Source organism: Desmodus rotundus, chromosome 6 (genome assembly GCF_022682495.2).
Source record: "Desmodus rotundus isolate HL8 chromosome 6, HLdesRot8A.1, whole genome shotgun sequence".
NCBI lineage: Eukaryota > Metazoa > Chordata > Mammalia > Chiroptera > Phyllostomidae > Desmodus > Desmodus rotundus.
In genome coordinates this window covers 22,897,064-22,921,431 of record NC_071392.1, presented here as the reverse complement: position 1 = coordinate 22,921,431, position 24,368 = coordinate 22,897,064, and the positions used below count along the sequence as shown (strand labels likewise).

Sequence of the window (24,368 nt, the reverse complement as noted above, 5' to 3'; positions counted from 1 at the left end):
ATGTCCTATAAAATATGGATTAACAATAAAACATGTCCAGTAAATAAATATACAGAGGTTTAAACAATTTGTATATAAGAAACACAGGCAGCACAATCTATAGGTTAATAGCAAGAATTTTGGCCAGTCACACCTGAGATGAGCCTTGACCTTCTGCTTAAAGGCTGAGTGAAGTTGGGCAAATTACTAAGCCTCTCTGTATTGAATTGCTTCAGCTATGAAATGGAGATAAAAATAGTACCTATGTCATACAACTGTTCTGGGATTAAGTGAGATTATACGCCCAAATATTCATTGTAGTGTCTGACATCTCTAAGTACTAAATACCTACCTGTCAGGTCTTATTAAGAGCATTTCTGGGGGGAATGTCATGCTCTAGAGAACTATAGTGAACACAAACCACTCCTATATTCCTGTATCAGGAAAATAGATCCACTCTCTTTGAAAAAAAAAAAAACACTCAAGAGTTATAAAATTGATAGGTAGCCTTTTTTTGAATAAGACCTTGTCTAGGCATTTATTATAAAGGGAGAAATGTAAAATGAGAAAAGTTTGCAGGAAAGATATCTGTGGCAGATTATCAGAAATAACTGGAAAGAGCTGAGAGTAAATCCACTTAACTGGATAGAATATTTTGCAACCATTGACAGTGACAATTATGAAGATGATGACAGGACATAAAAATGCTTACAGCAAAGCTGAAAAAAATCAGATAAGAAATATGTGTGTATGGATGTAAAGATGGACTGGAAGGGAGCATAATGTCCTGTTGACATAGTTAGTGACTATGAATAAGCATTGATAGGGATGTATGGGGGCAGGATACGTATTTAATACAAGAAATAAGTTCAGCACCTTAAATCATCGAAGGAAAAAAGTGCAGTACCTTAAATCATTTTCTCTGCGTTGCTTATTTCATTTTGGAGGAGCATGTGAAAATTTCCCAAAGGCTTGATTTAGCCACATTAACTCAATTTTATCTCCTTCCTTAGCTATCTATCTCAATCAAGTCCTATTCTCTATGCATTTATCTACATGTCTCATCAAGAACGTGGCAGTAACGAGTTGACTGAATTTAAAGTACTCTGAAAAAAATTGAGCAAGAGATGTCAACATTCAAGTGTTCTTTCTGAGCAGCACAGCTTCGCAATTGTGCACTGACTACAAAGAGATTCTGTCTAGTCATTAAATTGTTAGTGGCCAGACAGACTTGTTTTTATATAACAGGATTAATGGCAGGACTACAAGTACAGACCAAGTTTGTTGGCCCAAACAAGTTAGGAGCTTACAAAGGTGCAAGGACAGGAGAATGAGGTTTAGAACCCAGCAGTTACATGACAGATGCTACTATAGTACATTGTTAGTCCTCTGGCCCCCAAACTCCAAACTTCTTATTTCTCCACACAGGGTAAGGCTTTATAAGGAATACCAGCTGTGAAAAACATTTGTCTCTGGTAAGCCTCTTACCTCTCTCCTGTCAAAAAAAAATGCACGTCACTGCTGTAAACTGTAGGCACAGGAAGACGATTCAGTGAGCCTTGTCTACAGGTATTAGGTATTTACACAATAAAACTTACACTTTAGTAATAATTCATTCTGTGATTTCACAAAAAGGGGATGGAAGATGAATGGCATATAAGCAATGGTTTTTAATGTAATTCATAAATCTATATTATCAATTGAGTGTGTTAATCCACATGAATTGAAGGTAGAAACGTGATTGACAACAAAAGTCCATTTTTATTTAAAAAAACAATACCAAACATTCATCATTGTGACTACATTTGTTATTAGTATGAGATAGCTACACTAATTTATAAAATGGTCCATTGAATGGTATAAAGGAAACTTTTTTTGCACTGTAGTTTATTATAGTTCCACGGATTCACTGTTAACGGTGAAGTAGTGAGTTTGCCCAAGATGATTCCAAGATGTTTTATATGTCTAACCAAGATAGCTCTTTTTTCTATAGTGGCCATATATTAAATTATGTAACTCACAAGAGAGAAGGGGCTTTTAAAGCATTTAACTCAATAAGGCTTGGAATAGTAATAGTGAGCTGTAGATTTGTTAAAATCAAAGATTTCTCTGGCTTGGGAGAGGTCTCATCCCATATTGTTTCTTGATATGGCAGTCAATCTCTGTCTCCAAATATGGTCCCATTTGTTCCCCATGCTACAGGATAAGGAAGAATCTGAAATAGATGATAGAAAAATTCAGATGCCGCTATGCAAAAGCGAGGCCTCCAAATATGTAGGCATGATGCTTGGTAGAGCTTCTATGGTGCATCTAAAGAAATTATTCAACTATGTATCTAATCTGCCATATCAAGCCCCAAAGCAGCAGAAGAGTCGTCATTCCTCCAGCTCCATTATCTAGTGCTTGTTTTTAAAAGATCTCTGGTAGCTGGAAATAATTGACCAGATAATATTTCATTTCATCCAGTTGACATTTGTACTTATGAAAAAGTTGAGTCATCAAATCACTATCTTCATCTAGAAAATTTAGTAGGGGAAATCTATTAAAATATGCTGTCAAAATGTGTCAAAAGGTTGTCAAATTTGTTTATTTGTCTACTGTGCATTAGGATTACTTTGGGCTTAGCACTGGGCTAAGCCCTTGACTTAAAAAGAAAAGACACTTTGTCTTTAGAAACTGACAGGCTACTGTGGCTTTATCAATTATGATTCTACATTAAAGAATATCTCATCTAAAGAGTTTAACAAATGTTTTTCAAGAATAGTTTTTAAGCTTTTCTGTTTTTCTTTCCTCAGTCAAATTTCTCCTGGCTTATTCATAGAGTAGATCTGAGAAAAACAAAGTGAATCATATGAACTAACAAAACTTCAATTTAAAGACACAAATGTATAAATTAGGCAGGGAACTTTGAGAAGATCTGAAAGCTAAAGAAGAGGTGAATGATTCAGTTTTCCTGGTTTTTAAATTATTTGGATTATGTCTTAGGTTAACAGGTCGTGGAAATAAATCCTTGGCTGGCAAGGCAACAAATAAAAGCACATTTTTGGGGGTAACCTTAGAGTCATAAGTAACATAAGAATGTGTAAATCACAACCTAGAAGGTCCAAATTACCGAGCTGGTATGTGGGAACATCCATGCCCATGCACAAGTGTGGCATTCTCTGAATATTATGAGGGCATGTACATTTTTACAAGACATATCTGTTACCCATTATTACAATTTGGCTGTTGGCCTCCACATTTTAAGTGTCAGCTTCAGCTTCACCAATAGCTCAGATAGGGGCCAGCTATATGAAATTTACTATGAATCAGCCACAGTCTACCCACCAGGGCCCTCACCATTTTAGTGCCATCCCTTTGATAAGATCAGTAGTGTTTGCAGGTAACGTGCCAAAATTCTCACTTAAGAGGCCTTCTCTGGGGTGATGAAAATTGAATGTAGATGTGATTACTTTAATGCCTTGTTCAGGTAAGTTGAGGTGGGAAACATTATTGTTCAGAATTTATGAAGTGTGAATAGTTGTTACACTTTCTGGCTTTCAGCTATATACCCCAGGACAGGAAGAAACAGATCCCGAAGATCCCCATCACTGGACGCCTTCAGTCTCTCGCACTCACTTTCCCTCAGAGTTCCTGATTTCACGTGGGAATCCATGGAGTTCCTAAAACGCTAACTTAAATCCTGTCTCTAAGAGGATTTAAGTTAGCACATAACCAAGGCTAAGCCTAAGGGCTGATTCAACTCTTGGGCTGCAGTTTTTGGCTGTCAAATGAACATGTGACTTAAGGCAGCCTATCCCAGCAAGCCTGGGACTTTGTGTGGATTAACAGGACAGTGTTCTTCCTGGAGGTGTAGGAAGTAGCATGTCACCCTGGGGACTGTTGACTCTTTGCTAACCACAAGAGGAGTTACCTGTAGGAGGATTCAATACCGTGGAGTATCAAGTAGAGACATGGAGAGAAGGCAGGGCTATGATGGTCTTGTTTTGCCACTGAATTAAGACTTCCTTGAAATCCACTCTACTTCAGAACCTTAGTTATATGAACCAATAAAGTATCCTTATTATTTAAACTAATTAGTTGCTTCCTATTACTTGCTACTCAGAATTCTGATGAATACATTTTAGTACATGCTAGGCAACACCATGGAAAAACATGTTAGAAAAATAATTCTGACCCTAGATTGGGAGTTGAAATGGATGGTCTTTAAGAAGGCTTTCAAACCTGGAATTCTAATACGGGATTAATCTAGATGTCTGTGGTCCCTCGCCTGCACATGAGTCAAGAAATGTCACCCAGATTTCCTTCAAGCTGTCTGCATGCCATACATAATGTATGTTTTTGTAGCCAAACTAAAGACTATCCATTTTTTTCTCATCTCAGTTGTTTATTGTACAAAATGATCACATTTGACTGTTCCCTTCATCTAAAATGGCCCTTAATTAATTTCAATCAGGACACTTATTTCTGATTAATTCTATAGGATCATTTCTGGGTATGCTTTCTTTTTAATAGGTCAATATTCAGAATAAAAGAGCAAGGTATAAAAGAGACCTAAGATAAGATTGAAGCAATATAGATTCTAGCCAAATCTTTGCCTTCGACAGGTTGTTTCTTATTAATTAAAAAAACCCAAAACACTGAGGTGTATCATTTTATACCTCATTAAATAATAAATATCTCTGCTAGAAAGGAAAACACCTTTCTTTTTAGGGATAAAATTTGGGGCTAAAGCTTACTGCGATCCATCCACCTTGGAATAGTATTGGACATTGAAATTGTGTTCCAAGGAAATCGCCACCTGAGGCTGTTTGGACCATTTCCAGAGCAGGGTGCCTGTGCTACAAAGAACTTCTGTTGTCTTCTTCCTGGAACTCGTCCTTCAGAGCTTCATGTTTTGGGCAAACATGGCTGCGTTCCCTTTAGGCATCTGCGCTTTTCTTCTCTGAAGAGTACCATTTCTTTCTCATTAATTATAAATTTATTTTCAGTCTTCCAGAGCATAAGGAATCTCCAGTATTTACATGTTTTTCAGTAAGCTATTTCATGCTTTTTAAAAGATTTTGAACATCTTTGAAAAATTAAATCAACTTGGCACTGGCCAGTGTTGCTCAGTTGGTTGGAGTGTCATACCGTAAACCAAAAGATCAGGGGTTTGATTCCTGGCCAGGGCACATACCTAGGTTGCAGGTTGGATACCCAGTCAGGGTGTGTATGGGAAACAACCAATCAATGTTTCTCTCTTACATTGATGTTTCACTTTCTTTATTTTCCTCCTTTCCTGTCTCTCTAAAATCAATAAATACATTTTAAAAATTAAAACAAGTAAATCAAATTGAGTATGTTGTCTGGCTTTTATGCTTGACCAGTATAAGTTATGAGCAGTAAGGGCTGGATACAGAGAGGTGAATTAATAAGCTTCAGATGCCACAGTTGCCAGGCCTGGATTCTCAGAGGTGGAGTTCTAGATATTTCTCAAGTGCGCAAATTGTCCAGTTGTTATGACAACCCAAGAAAACATTTCTAATAATTACTCACCACATTTTTATTATGTATTTTATTGAGGTACTGTAAATTGTTCAATACATTAGTAGGTTTGTAGATTTGTTGTTTTTGTTATTTTATAGATACCTTGAGAGAACCAAGTGGGACCATTTTTCAAGTTAAAATTCAGTCTGCAGGGAAAGACTTGGCTACTTAAGCATGAAGTACTAAAAGATTCAGTTTGAGGAAATCGCTTCTGTCAGCAGCTGTCACCAAACATGTGGCCTGTTTTGGAATCTGGAGCAGCTGCCATGCTGAAATATTATTTCTTTTTCATGGGGAAATAAGGATATCAGTGGAATTTGTTTCCTTTGAAGTGCTTCAGCCCTTTTATTTCTAATTTCAGATGTCAGAAGCCTGTTTGGAATGACTCAGTGAGGCAGAGAATATTCCACTGAGCCTTTAATATCTGGGATATCCCCCAGTAGCAAGAATGTTTTAAGCATAACTGGGTGGGGAAACATCCATTCATTATGGCAAATGCCATAAAGTTCACAAGGAAAACATGCTCCCGGCTTATGGAAGGTTACATAAGCTTTCCCGCAAAGTGATTTATGGGCGGTTTCCTAGAAGGAATAGGGACTCTTTACTCCATCATGTGACACCTCAGACCATTCCCCTCAAACTGCACCCTGAGCAACACATGTTCAGTCCCTCTCAGGTCTCCAAAGGAAAGAAAAAAGGAACAAAACCTCTTGCAATGATAAGTACACATATTTGATAAAGCTAAAGTAGCTGTTTGCAAAAGAAAAGGAGAAGCTGTTTTTTCTGTAAAACAAAATAGGAAGTTGTTGGTGCAAATTTTTATAAAAGCAATCCCAGGATTCCAGTGGCCTCTCAGAACTCAAAGTTACCCATGCAGTGTAAGGGTCCTTAAAAATAGCTCACTGTCTTCATGCAAGAACATGGGTTATTTTCCCAATTTACATCCTGAGAAAGGGATATGTCTCTCATTGTATCGGTTCATGAGCACTTTCACATTTTAATTCATTAATCATTTCTTGTAGTCATTACGCACTAAACACTGTTCAAGGCACTCCCACTTTGGCTGATAAGAAATAAAACAGAAAATTGACACAACCTGTCTAATCTCGGGGAGCTCAAGTGTCTAGCAGGACAACTAGAGGTGTAGACAACTGATTCCGTGCCTGGGCCGAGTGTGATAAGAGCTATCATAGTGGCACTCGTTAGAATATTAAAAACACACAGGAGGACACGAGTAATTCATTGCCCATGGGATTTTCAGCAAGGGCTCCTTTCAAAAATAAACCCAAACTCACTGATGTCCCAGGATAGAATTTCACAGAACTTGAGCTGTCAGAGTTTAGCGCTGGCTTGGAGTGCATGCCCTTTTTTGCTAAAATAAAGGCGCTCTGATTCTAAAGACTGTTCCATGCTGAAGTTCCCCACGACCCATTTTTAGTCTTTACCCAGTAAGAAAAGCCTGCAAAAATGCTCTGTTTAAGGCACAATGGAATCTAAGTAGTGAGCCTCTCTTCTTGAGATATTTGCACTTGATTTCACTCTCTTTCACTGATGAAAGCGAAAGAGAAAAATAACCTTTAGGGCAAAATAAAGGCTAAAAAAAAATAACTGTTTCAAAACATGTGGGAATGGCACTTATACATACAAGCTCATGTGCTACCACTTTGTTCTTTGGTTTGGTGTGTGTAACCAAATAAAGACATTTGGATTTCATTCAAACATGGGCATATTTCTTTCATATGTGACCAGAACCCAAAGACAAGTAAATTGTCTGCCTCCAGCTATATTCTAGAAATAACACTTTTACAGTATACTGATTTTGTGTGTTTTAGGTGAAAAGTTATTATGTAGGGAAAAAAGTCAAAGAAGTATATAAAACTTGGTATAACTTTTCAAGGAGTCAATTTGAAAACTAAGCAGTTGTATGTATTGTATATGTGTGTGTGTGTATACATATGTATATATTACATTTACCTACATTTATCTAAACTGTAGCATAGAATATAGTATGCAAAATCCACATTCACTTGAAAGCTATACAAGAATAAATTTTGAGCTTTATAAAGAGTTGGCTTCAGGACGGACCATTCAACACCCTGTGGTAGATTTATTTAATCTCTTCCACAGGTCTTTGGAATATTCACTTCAATAGAAAATATTGAGAAAAGTTGATAGAACACATCAATCGCTCCTGCCACCTTAGAGAGAGTTGCAGCTCTGCCCCTTGCATTTTCTCAAGCTTTTCTGGCCTTTTCTACGGTTGGAAAAGGAAGGAGGGAGGTGGGGAAAAAAATGGACATGAGGAAGACTACATCATGTGCTGGGGCCCCTCTTTTATTAACTTTTACTTTACTATTCAGCCTCTTTAATTTTGTTTTCTTTTTGGTTTGGTAAGAACAATTAACACGAGATCTACTTTCATAATGATATTTCCGATACAGTATCGTTACTATAGGAACAATAAGTTCAGACCTCTAGAACTTACTCACCTTGCATAATTGAAGTTTTGTGTACATTGATTAGCAACTCCTCCACGCCGGCCCCTGGCAAGCACCATTCTTTATTTTGCTTCCGTGAATACTCTGCTTTGGTTGAACTTTTTGAGAAAAATTGATACAACTCGTTTTCTCTTTTGCTTCTATGGGTCTGACTATTTTAGATAGCTCATTCAGTCTTTGTCCTTCTGTGAGTCACTTATTTCACTTATATAATGTTCTCCATGTTCATCCATCCTGTCTTGTTTAGCAGTATTTCCTTATTTTTTAAGCTGGAATAACATTCCATTGTATTTGTACACGTTTTCTCAATCCACTCACCTGTCAATGGACATAAGGTTATGTCCACATCTTAGCTGTTGGAAATAGTGTTGCAATGAACATGGGAGGCTAATATCTTTTTGAGACCCTGATTTCAGTTTTTTTAAAAAATAAATACCCAGAAGTGGAATTATTGAATCATAAGGTTGTTCTATTTTTAAATTTCTGAAGAACCTGCACACTATTTTCCACAGCAGCTGCACCAGTTTTCATCCCACCAACAGTGTGCAAGGGTTTCAGTTTCTCTACATTCTCACCAACACTTGTCTTTTGTTTTTTTCATAATAGCTAACAGGTGTGAGGTGATAACTCATTGTGGTTTTGATTTGCATTTCCCTGATAATTAGTGATATTGAGCATCTTTTCGTATACTTGTTGGCCATTTGTATGTTGTCTTTGGATAAATTTCTATGCAAGTCTTTAGCCCATTTTTAAGTCAGGATACTTATCTTTTTAGCTATTGAGTTGTAGGAGTTTCTTATATACAGGGATGTGCAAAAGTAGGTTTACAGTTGTGAGTATGCAAAAGAGTTTATTATTCCATTACTATTTATGAGTTCCTGTATTACTTTTCATACAAACAAATGTAAACGTACATTTGCCCACCCCCGTGTTTTAGATATTAGCCTTTTATCAGATACACAGCTTGCACATATTTTCTCCCATTCTGCGCTCTGCCTTTTCACTCTGTTGATTGTTTTCTTTGCTTTGCAGAGTTTTTCCTAGTCTCACTTGTCTAATTTTGCTTCTGTTATCAGCGGCTGGAGTCCTGTCCTATATTTTGAAAATCTTCCACCCAATTGAGACATTAAGAACATACTTAAATAGAAAGCAGGAAAAAAAACAATTAACAAACATTCTACAACAACCCCCTTGTTATACTATTGGTGAGGAAACAAGTGCTTTTCCAAAAAAAAAAATCTTCCATTCTCAGAATTGGCAAGAAATATTCTGTATTAAGAGAAATGTTAAAAGTGGGAATTACCATCCCCATTCTAGAGCATTTCCTTAGGACCAACATCTTATTTAAAGCTGTTTGGTAAAAGGGAGAGCTTTTCTAATTCAAAAACGTTTCTGGATTTCAAGTACCACATACTGTGCTTTAGAGGATGATAGGGAGTTAGGCAGGCACTGTAAGCAGAAAACAAACACAACAATCTCAGCTAAGTGATAGTAAAGCAGAATTAATTTCTGGAGTAAGAATTTTATAAATTTTTAACCAAGATAAAAGGTCAAGAGAACCTACTAATATAATTTTGACATGTCGATAATAGCAGTTAGCAGCTAAAATAAATATTTTACTTAATTATATAGCTTTAGCCATTCATTTTTAAAGGGAAATTTTTCTTTGATCACATACAGAGTGGAGAAATTATGGAGACAAACTCATTTCCACATTCCTTGCTATACTAGATTAAAAAGCACAGTAGGATAATAAATTAATTTATAATTTTACTAAACAACTATAAACTCTACTTGAATGGTTAAAAGTATTTTAGAGCAGCATCATTCTCAGGAGTTTCTCAAGTTACTTCTTTTGATATTTAGCCTTTGTTTTTGGCCAAGCTGAAAGAATAAGCCAAATAAAGTGAATGGAAATTAGTGTGCATCATTGCCGCACTGAGATATCATATGTCCCCATTAGTGTTATATTTACTCATTATTAGGTAAAAGAAACACAGAATGCCAGGACATTTAAGGCAACAATAACATGTTTTTCTTCTACAGCTATGAATGGGCATTTTTGGAGCTTTTGGTTTTTAAATGTTTTGGAATTATATAAGATTATGCTTCTTGAGATTTTTGAAACAATTGGGTGCTAAACATGAGTAACGTAGCTTTCTATATTAGGCTTGTAAAGCATACTTTTTATAAAATCCCTAAATAAATGGGCAAAAGGCAAAGCAAATATTTTAGATGTAAATAATCAAGGAAACCAAAGGTCCCTCAAGGAGAAAGTAGGGAAAACCTAACCTTGCCATTACAGCCCAAGGGAGGAAGACAGGCTTGGTGTCTTCACACCTATAGGGCTGTAGCCAGGGGACTGCCTGAGGCAGCTGATCACTTCCACTCTAGGTAAACTGGTGGCAAGCTGACTGAAGAGAGAGAGGCTCGTTCCAAGACTTGCCGCTCAGACAAACAAGGTTAAAAAAAGCACATCATTTAATAACAAAGAACCGAGAGTGTTTGCCAGCCTTATTTTTTTTTCATTTTTTTACAAATAAAAATTGTATGTGTGTGTATATATGTGTATATATATCTATATATCTATATATATCTGTATATATAGTGTACACCATTATTTGATATATATATACACATTGAGAAATAATTACCACAATCAAATTAATTAACATACCCATCACCTCACAGACTTAACTTTTTTTTTGGTGGTGGTAACACTTAACATCTACTTCTTAGTGAATTTCAAGTACACAATACAGTATTATTAACTATAGCTTGTAAGCTGTACTTTAGACCCCCAGAACATATTCATCTTGCAACTAACAGTTCGTACCCTTTGACGAATGCCTCTTCTCCTCCCCGCTTCCCAACAACCACTGCTCTACTCTGATTCTGTGCTCTGGTTCAACTTTGGTAGATTCTACACGTAAGTGAGATCACCCAGTATTTGTCTTTCTGTGTCTGGCTCATTTCATGTAGCATAATGTCCTTCAGGTTCATCCACATCGTCACAAATGGCAGACTTCCTTCTTTTTTATGCCAGACTTACATTTTTAACAGATCACTTACCTTGCTTCCTTTATTAAGTAATTCACACAACATATGATAATAAAGACTACTAATGCCAGATGATGTACTCTACCTATTAGAGGAAAGGAAGGCCGGAGGCAGAAAGATCATTTAGAAAGTCATTATAGTACCTTGATTTCCTTGTGAATGCCTTACGGATGAGGGGCAGTGGTGGGAATACTGAATGTTGTACGGAAGAGACTATCGACATGATGTTGAAGGTTTTGCTCCAGACTCATTGATTGCAGGCCTTGGGCCAATGTTCAGGTAGCGGTCTCACTGGGGACAAAGCTCAAGAGGGATGAGGAGAGTAAAACTTAAGTTGTGCATCTTATTTGCTTTGTACAAAAGTAAAATCATAGCACATTAAGTATAATTATGATCTAAAATTAGTTTCTATTTTAATAATTAATATTTATGGAGCCTTTACTATGGTACAGTCTTGTGATAAACACTTTATATGCATTTTCTTACTGAAGGCTCGCAAGAATTCTATGAGTTTACTATTCTTATCCTTTTTACTTAAAAGATTTTATTTATTTATTATTAGAGAGAAGGGAAGGGAGGGAGAAAGAGAGGGAGAGAAGTATCCCTGTGAGAAACATCGATTGCTTGCAACCAAGGCATGTGCCCTGCCCGGTGAATGGGTGACTTTTCGCTTTGTGGAACAATGCCCAGCCAGCTGAGCCACACTGGTCAGGCCCCTGTCCTTCTTTTATAAATGTGGTCTCCCAGCTAATAAAGGGACTCCAAATCAGACTGGACTCTAATTGCAATGTCTGTACATGAATCTCCACCGTGTCTTTGCATCCTGGTGTCTAGATAAGTATCCATGGAGTATTCTTGGCACTCAGTCCGTGTCTGTTTAATGGATGACTAACTGCACCATTTGTGACATGGGACATTTGTGACATGGGACAGTCTGGAGTTGCAAGTGGTGGGTCTAAAAAAATGAAATTGTAAGGATTGATTAAAAAGTGAAAATCCCAACTAAGTACAATAAAAAGAAAAGATTTAGAATTTTAGGGGGAATGTGGCAAAGAAAGAGAGAGATATCATAAATTTTAGGAATATTCCTGCTCTGGCCTAAATTTTATGAATTCATGACAGATTGGGTAATTCAATTGGTCTACAATTTATTTCACGTGTCCACAGGTAAATTGTTCTCATTTGAGGAACATAAAGGTATTTGCAACAAATTTTCTTTGTGTTCAAATGGCAGTTTCTTGTTATAGTTAATGTTATTAAATATCTTACTGTGCAAGGTCTCACTGGACATTCTATGGCAGATTTCAAGTTGCATGTGTAAAATGGTTCTGTACTCATAGAACTCTACATGGAAGCTGGGGAGGTAGCCTGAAAACATAATCCTCCAAGACCTTCTATGATCCCACACTTGGCTCTCTTAGTTCCTTTGCCATTTCCCTCGCCCTGCCCATCTACGCTGACCTCTGAAAACACCATGTGCATGCTGGGGTTGGCCTTTTGTGTGTGTGTATTTTCTCTTCCACTGCCCGGGTTACTTCTGTCAAAATGTCACTATGGTTCACTCACTTCTGTCAGGATTCTGCTGAAACACTAGATACATAAATTAGGTAATCAACCCCCTAATATAGAATATTTATGTTCACCGTGTTCCCTTTTCCTACTTTATTTTACCTTATGGCACTTACCACCAACTTACACACGCTTATACAATTTATACCAATAATGCATTTAATTATCGCTTACTAGCTGTCTCCACCCACTAGACTGTGAGTCTTTGGGAGGAGGAACTCATTTTGGTCATGGCTGTCTCTTCACCTGGAATGGTGCCAGACATGAGGTAGAGACCCCATAGACGTGTACTGCATGCATGAAAAATAAAGTGACTAATAAAGATACATAGAACTATACCACAGTCCAATTGTTAATACAGGTGATAATCACTATAGAAACTCATGGGAAATGTTTGGGTATGCACCTTTTCCTGAATTTTATAGTATGAAACTACTCAAGGAGTGATATTCTGTCATTTAAATATCTGTGTCCAGTGATATGCTTAGGAGTATACCCAACACTGCATTTATTTTATACATATTTTGGGAACTGTTATATTTCCAAGAGGAGCTGTATCTTTAGCAGGGCTTTGAAAGTTACATGGGATTTAGGTGAGTGGCAGGTAGGATGGATAGCATCAATCTTCTGAATAAGGTGTAGATGGAGATACACAGTTTCCTTTGACATGAGTCTCAGGAAACAGCAAGAGCAGAGGCTTAAGGTAAAAAAAAAAAAAAAAAAAAAAGGTAGACAGAGACAGGGTTGGGGATAAATTGTAGAAGGCTTATGTTTAAAGGTACCCAGGATGTTAAAAACATTTTTAAGTCATATAATTTTGAACATGTGACAAAGTAAGAATAGTATTTTTGGGAGATACATTTTACTCTTTTATTCATTTACATGCATCTCTGTTCAGTCTAATAGGATCAAAATAGTTATGTTTTGGAGAAGCACAGCTTCACCTTTACTAGACTGGTTCAGGGAGAGATTAAGAGTAAGTGATCAGATGTTAAGCCTGTAGAAATAGGCTGGGTGGGTGTGACAACCACATGGACCGGAGTAATAAGACTAGAAGGGAAGAAATTATGTGAGTTATAATTGAAGATATAATGAACAGGATTTTCATATGCAGGAGTTTCAAAGAAAGATGTTGGACAGAACTGGTAACATTTGGTTGGAAAAATGGTTTGATTGGTAAACTGAAGTTTCAGATAGTGGGGGAGAAAACCAAGATGGAGTAGCAACAGGCAGACCATGTGGCTGGGAAGTGAAGGGAGACCCTGAGGTTGGAAACAGACATTGGGGAACTAGCAAAAGATAGTTTATAATTGTGCTAATATTCTCAGAACACTTGAGGCTTGTGGTCCTCATTAATTTACTTATACAACAGTGTTGATTGGAAACTGATTTGCTAAGAATATTTCGAGGTGCTGGGGAGGCAGCGGAGACCAAACCAAATAAAACCCTGCTTTTGTGGACTTTACCTCCGAGTAAGAGAAAGTGAGATATATGGCTTGTCTTGTCTACGGGTGATACATGATGTGGAGAAAAATACAGCAGGGCAGGGAAGTAAGGAATGAAACTGTACAGGGCAGGAGGACTGCACTTTTTGAATGGAGTGGTCGGGGCAGGTCTCCTTGAGAAGGTGAGCACTATCTGAAGGTGTGAATGTGAGCCACACTGAACTCAGAAGTATGGGAAGCAGCTTGGAGGAAGCAGGAAAGCAAAAACCCTGCTCTTGCTTCCTTTATTCAGGGAAGAGCCAAGAGGCCAGTGCAGCAGGGGAGGAGAGGAGGGGCAGGGCTGGAGATCAGGGCAGAGCAGGAAGGATGAGGAAAAGGCTTTGCAGTGTCTTCTGGGTCCAAAACAACAGGGGCTGACTCTGAATGAGAAGGCAGCTGGTGAAGAGTCTGGAGCAGACAAGGTACAGGATGGGACTTGTATTTTAATGGGTCTTTCTGGTTTCTCTATTGATTAACAGAGCAGTGAATCACCTTTGGAGATAGGCTTACTGCCTCTAGTCAAAGGCAGTTTGATTGACAAAATAATTTACCACTTTATTTTGAATTTCAAAAACACACCTTTTGAGATTTCAATGAAACTTCCTTCATTTCCACTCAAGCACATTTCCAACATCTTCTTCAGCATTTCTTGTATCCTCACTGCTGCCGTGGAAAATTCACCTTCGGAAAGCTTCCTGGGCTAGACAGGAGATAAATGGCTAATTAATCGTCTCTTCTATTGACTCTCTGTGCTCAAGTGCACATGACATTGATCTTACTGGATTTTAACTCATTCTCTATGTGATCTTTGTACGGTTAAGATAAATGTAATTGAAAGAGAAATCTATTGTATGTTTCCTACACTTTCCATCAGTTCCAACTACACTTTTAATTATCTCTCTGTTGAGGTCTAGCATCAATTATATCATAAAAAGATATGCATTATGTTATTCAAAGATCAGATATTACTGCTGTGTCAGAAAAACAATAACGGACCCTAGAAAACCGCAAACAGGACTTTAACTTAGCTTGGTAGTTCTGAAACTTTCTGAGATATCCTTTCTTTCATATTTACATTAGTCTTATAAATGTCTAGAACTCTGACCTAAAGTTAGCTCAGATATTGCAAGTAATTATGGAGAGACAGCTACTTTAGAATTCAGATGGTTAGTTCCCTGCGTGAAATCAATGTAAGTGTGGGGAAACAAAATGGGTACGGCATTTATAAACTGACAGACTCGTTCATCACTTTTAAATAAGATTAGTGTTTTTTTCAGAGCGTGTTGCTGTACCATTTAGGAGAGGCCATGCCTTGGTTCCCTGTTCACAGATTATGTAAAAAAAAAAAAAAAACCCACCCACAAAACTACATAATAATGCCTCATTGAAGACGAAATGGATCCAACACACCTGGAATGAGTCATAATTTTCTTTGATCTTCGATAAACATTCAGATAGGAATCTGAAAGTTCTAATTCAAGCAACTCAATAAATAAATACAATTTGCAATTGGTATGTCAGCTCCTTTGCTCAGATTATGATATGTTATCACATAATGCATACTTTTAAAACACAATTAACCAAATTGAGGTAAGTAACCATTCTATATATTCTTGAATTTATTGGTGAAAGTTTTTGATTGAGTTATAAAATTTAAGGGCTTAATTTAAGTAACTGAGGGATAATTTTCACTATTGTCTCCCATTGCAAACAAACTCTAAGATCCACTGAAGTATTTGACCTAGTGTAATGAAGTCTCTTTATATAAAATTTTTTTTCTTAAACTATAATCAAAATAAATTTCATTTTGGTAAAATACTTCTCTAGGGACCTCTCCCCGCAATAAAGTAAAACAGGCTTTATAACTGAGGCTATGAATTAGGTAGACTATATCCCTCTCACTGTTTCCATACTTAAGTATAGGGATATGAAAATGTTCATATTCTCACAAAAACGCACGCATAAAAGGCATACTGATTTGGTTTTATTTATTCACAATATCATTATCTGCTTTATGCCCATTGTTAAAACTCCTTTGGATATTTAAAAATTCAATCCAGTTAAAAACCCCTGCCTCAGGCAGGGTAGGATACTCACAAAATTTCTAAAATGATGAATAGAACGGTTTCAAAGAATATAGCTTAGTATGAAAATGACATAAAAATCTGCAGAAAGCTGACATTTTAGGGGGCAGATGTTTTTCTGACAAGATTTTCCAAGAAAGCAATGAAAAAAGTAAATGTTTCATCATCCTGCCAAGGTGCGAGGTCTATTTCTAACAATTTTCCATGATCATACTCCAGCCAGAGGAAATAGATTGAAATTAGTTTCTGATCTGATCTGACTGTTTCTGTAATTTACAATTCCACAGTTACTCTGCTTACCTAAGCCAATTTTTCCTGTGTATCCTTTTCAATCTTAATGTAATACCTCCATATGGATGGCTAGGAAAATATTAGTGCACCTGTGTATGTTTAAGGGTTGGTTTTTTTCCTTTGTTTGAAAAATCAAAGAGCCGGTAGAGAATGAATTTTGGTGACGAGGTTATGGATTTGAAAGCTTTGCGTCTGAGAGTATTCACTGAAATTTTCTCTTATGAGAAAAATGGGCATTCAGCCCCATACAGATCATATAACAGATGAACCAGATCCCAAACTTCAGCTGTGAAAGTCACGGCGAACGTGAAATGTTGCCTGGGGTTTCACTGCAGTAACTCACAGCTGCATAACAACCACCTTTGTGGAAAACACAGACACTTGGGTACTCAAGAATGCCTCTCATTTTGGAGTTTCAAAAGGCTTTATTTTTTCATTAGAAATAAGCACGGATTTTGAGTATGACCATAGGGAATGTGGACACTTTTATTCACTGCTACATGGTTAGTGTATCACATGATGCCTACCTAACAATAAGCTCTCAATAACTGTCTGTTGCTTTGTGGCCTGATGAAAGAATGAATGAAAGAAAGAATACAATAATCCCATTTCTTCTTTTGTGTGTGTGTTCACCTATGCTTTTTAAAATTTAATCTTATTGTATTTTTTTCATTACCAGTCTCCTTATACTCCCATCCCCCCAACAATCATCATACTGCTGTCCATGTCCATGAGTCCTTTTTCCTTTTTGCTCAGCCCCTCCACCCTCTAACCTCCCCGGACTCCACTAGTTGTCATCCTGTTCTCCATCTATGAGTCTGTCCCCATTTTCCTTGTTTGTAATGTTTGTTCATTAGATCCACACATGAGTGAAATCAAATTGTATTTGTCTTTCACCACCTGGCTTATTTCACTTAGCATAATGTTCTCCAGGTCCATCCATGCTGTCCTAAAGGGTAAAATTTTTTACTTTTGTTTTTTATGGCTAAATAGTATTCCATGGTGGAAGTGTCCCATATCTGGTAGCATGAGAAAGTCATTTGGAAATTAGACATTAATTTATTCAACAACTTGGTGATTTGTTCATTTATCAAATACATATTGTCTGTGATGTACCAATGCCATGGCCTGGGGGAAAAATAGTGAATCAGATAAACATCATCCCTGATGCATGATGTTTATAATCTGATGAGTCATGTTCTCAAGATGAAACATGTACAATACAGACATGTATTCTGAAGTTTTCTTAAAAACCGTCATGACTAATTTAGGATTGGATAGATGCTTTCCAGTTGATTAGTGCTTTGATAGCCTGTTATCAAGTTCTGAAGTTTCCTATGGATCAGTAGTGTCTCGGGAACTTGTAGAATAAATTTTTAGGCTCTAACCAGACCTACTAAATCAGAATCTCTACAGTTGGGGTCTAGAAGTTTGCATTTTTAAGAAACTGTGTAGATCTGTCCGATGAAATTAAACTGGCATTCAAGGTTTAGTCACTATTCTTAGATAAATAGAAATCTGAAATTGTTGTTAGTGTAAGGTAAAGGTTTATGTTCATGCCAACACCAAATTAAATATCAATTGACTATCTTTCGGTCAGATCATTTATATCTTTAGATGATCAATCAAAATAGCATCAGTCATTGACCTTACCTTATCACACAGTATATTACAACCAACCTCTCCCCTAGAATGTTTTCATCTTTATATGGTTTTGTGCCCCTGAGCCTGCCAGCGTTGCTTACCATTCTCTGGATAGCGTACCTCTTCACATTTCATTTTCATCACTTTTTTTTCTATAGTCCAAACCATCTCAGGACACTCCATAGATATTTGGAAGGTTTATTTCACTGGCTCCAATAACTTCCACTGTCATCAGAAGAAGATTGCTTCTTTTACACATCTCTGCTCTAAATGTTTAATCATCACCTGTGTGACAATCTGCCCAACAAAAAAATCCAATTTTTGATTATTTACACAGAAGGAATTTTAGACACAAAAACATGTACTCCAAGTTTCTCCTAATGCTGTTTTGATGGTCTCAATGCTTTAGTCTCCTGGTACTTAGCTCTCAAAGAACCATCTCTGTGAGCGTTCATAACTTTCTGCCCTATGGGTCTGTTCACTTAAAAAACAATCTTGCTAGACTCTGACAATCAGCTGGAGCAAAGTATCAGGGTTGGGGGAGAACTTACCCAGACTTTACCAAATGCCTGCACAGCTATGCAGGAACTAGTTACTTTAGAACTCAATACCCAGGAGAAACTGCAAGCTAGTAACCCTGACTACAGTTCTGAAGAGGCGATTAGAGATGCTGAGCCAACTTGCCTTTCTCTGAGTTGGGACAAATGATGCCTCATCCTATCTCTTCTGCAATCAGAGGATCTGCTCTGTTGTCTCAGAACTGCAGAGAGTGCGTGTGACTCGTACCCAAGACAGAGTATTAAGAATTGTCAATAAAGGGTTTGAAGTAGAAAGTCCATCCAAACAAATAACTTCTTCTGAATAGGGGAAATCTGACTACATACATTTTTCTTGTTATATAGAGGAGAAGTACACCCAGCAGCCTTCTTTACAAAGAGAGATCCACAAGTAGGTTTTTTTTTTTTTATTTTTAACTTTTTTTTTTGAGGAGTAAGGAGAGAACTAGAATTTCTGTTTATGTTTTAGTTAGAAATGATAACTCTTAGCCTAAGCAATTATCACGCCTTGTTGATTGAGCCTCACGGCAGCATACGGGCCCCATGTACGGACAGCCTTGTAGAACTCATCAAGTCCCCGAACCATGGATGATAATAACAAATGATTACTGATTATTGTTTTAGACTGTAGGCTTTGGTGACATGTTATACAGCAAAAGATAGTCGATTCTTTCTCTCTCTCTATCCTTTTCAGTTTTACAATGTTTATTGTCGAAGATTTTCCTATAGTATTTCCTAAAATATAGGTATTAAGACTTGTATCCCCCATGTTTTTAAAACATGTTCCTCTGTTGTATTGTTCACTTGTAAAAAGAAAAAAGCACGTGCAATTATGTTGACAATGATAAAAATATGCAAAGTTTGTAAGTGTGAATCCCACACTGTCATTGAATGTGATAAATTGCCACGTAGTGGAATATCAAAATGAAGTATGTTGTCTGCTTGTCAGTTTTGTATAGTTTTAGTTTCTGAATTTCATAATTAATAACATGAGAGTAGTAAAATATCCCCAGAATATTAAAGAAAATTTCTAGGTGTTACTTTAAGGAAGACAAAAGACTTGGTTGTAGAAATTAGTAACAGTTTACAATTTTTTAAAGTTTTTGAAAGCACTTTTTAGTGAAAACTTAGATAGGTATATATATTCTGCTTTATGTCAACCAAAGAAAATGTTATACACATTCTCTTCTTTCAGATTGATCTTTAAACTGTTTTTAACCTAGTGAATCTTTTGATATAGCATTCCTGAAACAGTAAATAATGCAGCTGTTTTTTATACTGTACATTGTGAATTCTGTTTTTCTTATACATTTCTGTTTTTTTATTTCACAAGATCTGATCTATTTGCACAGGAAAATGTATCCAAAAATCTAAGCAAGTAGCAAAGGGGTATAACACATTTAAGTTAATGACTATGGGAATGAATTAGAGTGAGAGAGAATCTTTTATTTGGCATATTAGCATAATTTGAAACCAACCTAAACAACTGTGTCTGTTTTCATCAAAGTCTTCAATTTTGCCCATTTTCAGCATTCTCCTGATGCTGAAAACTGCCAGGCAGTTCGTTTTTGATCTTTCTTAGCTTGAATTGCTATTACATTTATTAATGCTTGAGTTAAGCAAAAACAGCCTGAAAGAGACTTTTCTACAACCTTCTTTTATAAACATTTTAAAATCACATTTATAGGGGAAGCTGTCAGTGTGCCAAGCTGCACGTTTATCAGCGTGTTGTAATGTCCCCATTGAGCAGCCTACAGAAAACTGCAGCAGTATTTCTAGACCAAACCTCTGACACAAACGCTTGGCTTTTCTTTAATTGAGCTGAATATTAAGCTGATTTAGAATGCTGCCTACTCTTGTTATTTGAGTGGCCTACATTCTTAATAATCTAATTTCCACTGTGTGCTGGCCTGGAGCAGAGTGCTTACTTGGATAGCTGCAATTTGCAGTCACAGATGGGCTGGAATCGAAACAAACAACCTCCTGTGACCTCCCTAAAGGCCTATGGTCCACCTGAGAGACCCCAATTGAAGCTTAGCCTAGATGTGTCCTAACCTCTTCTTACTTTCCCAAATTTCTCTAATAAGTCTAAATGGCTTGTTAGGAACAAGAATTGTGTCTATATCACAAAATGGGCGTTTAATTATAACTCTTAATACAGGTCATCCCTGACAAAGAAGCTAGTATCTAACACTTTGTAAAAGTCTTAGATTACTTAACCTGGGTCAATTTCCTCATTTCTGGTTTTTGGCCTGTTCATCTGTTCATTATCATTTGTAGCAGAATCTTCCCTTCATTGTTTTGGTGTCAAATACTGTGCTAAGTTCGTTAAGTCTAATTTCTCACAACCACACATTGTAGATGTTATTTTCTCTGTTAAGCAGATGAGGAAACAAAAGCTTAGGGCCCAAAGCTAGAAAGTGGTAGGCTCAGGATTCAAATTCAGTTTCAATTGTCCTTTACTTGTTTCCACTCTTTTGGTTGTAAGCAAATTCCACTTCCATTATAAAATAGCATATAGTCTTAAGGAAAGCCTGTGCACACACCGATGATTAATAGTTGCTATAACCATAGACCACAGGCTAAATGAGCAACACCCTCTGCACTACAATTGAATGCTGATGATAAACAATATTCCAAATAATTATTGATTTATGTAATTCTCCCACCAGTTGGACTGTGAGCTTTTAAATTACAGGACTAAATTTTATTTTTCTTGTTATTTCTCATGTCTAACACAAAGTAATTATTTAATGAAGGGAATAGGCTTCAGTGAGCTAGGAAGTATACTTTGATACTCCTGCCATCAACAGATCATCTTCCTCTGTTGAATTTTAGATAAAAGCTTAATTAATACATACAGTACTTTATTCATGAGAAAGAAGGTATAAACTGAAAAGCCAGCTTTTCAATAAAGGGGCAGAATACCTTTACTATAATGGAACTGTCATATATGTATACTATAATGTTAATTCTAATTAATAATTAGAGTTAATTAGGAAAACTGATACACAAGAAGAGATACAAAAGTTTAACAAATTAAAAATAAATGGCATAAAGTGAAATAGTTATAATTACTTTAAGTTTCCAGTCTCAGATGATTTATTGAATTCTATCATTTTTGAACACACACTTTGATGCTTTTACAATGTTTCAAAACTCAGAAAATAAAGAAAAACATACTTCCTTTTTACAGACAGCATAACATTAATATAAAATACAAAAATACAATAAAAGAAAATTAGAGAACGGACTCACAAATGTCACTGCAGAATCCTATATAACATATCAGTGCATAAAATAATCACGTTAAAGTAATTAGGTATTGTGTCCAAGTAAAATTTATATGAGGAAAATGACTGTTCAATATTACTGTCTTTAAATGACCATTTAACATGCTGATTGGAGAAAAACACCTTCATGCCAAGAGATGATGAAGAGGTATTCGAAAAAAATTATATTCATTCCTTATTTATTTTAAAAGAGAAACCATACACACACAATCAAAATGAAATAGAATATTTTAACCAAAACCCACATCATTCTCAATAACGAAGCAATGCATTTACTTCTATTCAAGTCTAGAAGAATAAATGCCATTCACTGCTATTGCATTTAATATCATTCTATAAATTCTAATAAATATGATTGCTCTAGAGAAAGTCAAAGTGTAAGTATTGGAAAGAAGGTGGCAAAATTATTATTTGAAGTTGTCATAATATTTACCTGAAAAATCAAAGAATTAGTTCTAAATGAGAAATGGTATGAAATAAAAGATATTCCACTAACATTTTTGATTACAAAGTTGAGAGTTTAACACATAATAAAGTTAGATATCAAATAACTATTAACATGTGTTATTGCACCAAATATTAGTTCTTTTGGGAAGAAGTTATATTCTTTTTTTAAAATTATTTTTAATTTTTTAAAAAATTTTTATTCAGTTACAATTGTCTGCATTTTCTCCCCATCCTTCCACCAGCCAAGTACTGGAAGCAACCTAAGTGCCCATCAGCAAATGAGTGGATCAAAAAATGATGGTACATTTACACAATGGAATTCTACACAGCAGAGAGAAAGAAGGAGCTTATACCCTTTGCCACGGCATGAATGGAACTGGAGAGCATTATGCTAAGTGAAATAAGCCAGGTGGTGAGGGACAAATACCATAAGAAGTTATATTCTTAAAAAAATGATGTCATAATAAACCTAGGTGATGATGGATATTGGTAAATAGATTTTACTTAACAATGTACAACAGAAACTTTTGAGAACTCATACATAAACCTCTGCCTTGCTTTAATAACTCTATATTTTTCCAGTGTATGACTATATCATAATTTATTTAAATCAGACTTTATGGCTAGGCATTAAGTTGTTTCCATATTACAAGCAATACTAAAATGAACATCCTTTCATAAAAGAATGAGTGAAATCTTTTGATTAACATGCAAGCATATCATATGCTCACACTTTTAAAAAATGATGGTCATGTGTATTCTGGAATACTCAATAACAATTTAAGATGTTAATAAAAAATGATTTTGCTTGTGCTTTGGATAGAAATTCTGTTTGCAAAATAGGAGGGACATCTTTTTAATGTACTTTAAATGGTGCCATGTCAACTTTTTTTACCTTTGCATGTTATCAATGTATTTATTGGATAATAGATAAGGAACTTGCCGTCTGAAAAGTGGTCTGAAATGAAAGTGAAGAGAGCAGCCTGCAGAGCACCGTGGGTGCTGTGCTCTCATTTTTACAGATAAACAAAGGCTATTTGTGCTTATGTAATTTGAACTCACAAGGGACTGGAATAGAAGGAAAAAGAGCTAAAAATAAAAAGAAGAGGGAAATAAAGTAATGTAATTGGGAAGACATCAAAGATATCTGGATTTGTTTCTAGTGATTTTTCTTAATTAGTGAAATTGGAATCAGAGCCAGGAAGTATACAATAAATATTCATAACATTACTTTAGATAACAAGAATATGTGTGTTTCTTGTCAAATATTTAATTTTTAAAATTACATTCTTCCTTTCTTGTTATAAATTATACAGCTCTTATAGTGTATGTCATAGTAGTTTTCAGTTTCTAAATATCAATAGTATCTGCTAAACATGTAATTAAGAAAAAAAATAAAAATTAAACAAGAAACAAGTGTTTGAATTTTACTGCATGTTTCAGATATAACATTTTAAAACAAGTAGCTAAAATGTTATAAATTAACAAGTTTATTTTCAGCAAAGCAAGGAACCTAGGTTTTGATTCATATGAAATTCATCTTTAAGATAATATGGTTTTATTTAAATTTTACATCAAAAGATTGAGAATGCTCTTTAGCTTGCAAGTTCAAGAATTATTTTCTTCTGGAGTTCAATAAAAAAGTAAATGGAAAAAATGTGATTTGAGTTATTCCACGTATGAATTTGTCTATATAAGCTATTTCTAACTAATAAAGATAAAGGGACATTTAATCAATATTCTTTATTTTCATACGTTAATTGTATCATGATTATCCAAAGTAAGACATAAAAAGTAAGGAATAAAAAATACATCAGTAAAGCATAGGACCGTCTAATTAGTTGGGTCTTCTTTAGAAGTCTGTAAAACCTTCTTCAGGTGCCTGCTCAAATGGCATCTTCTCACTCACTCACTCACCCACCCACCCTATCAG

General features: G+C 35.9%; 1 long non-coding RNA gene across 1 annotated transcript in view; it reads left to right on the top strand.

The window, feature by feature from the left end:
- The window catches only part of LOC128781238 (uncharacterized), an 86,957-nt gene extending 63,205 nt beyond the window's left edge, over positions 1–23,752 (top strand). Inside the window, exon 3 of the long non-coding RNA XR_008427181.1 lies at positions 22,678–23,752. This is a non-coding gene — a long non-coding RNA (uncharacterized lncRNA). The remainder of the gene's footprint in view (positions 1–22,677) is intronic.
- The last annotated feature ends 616 nt before the right edge of the window (positions 23,753–24,368 follow it).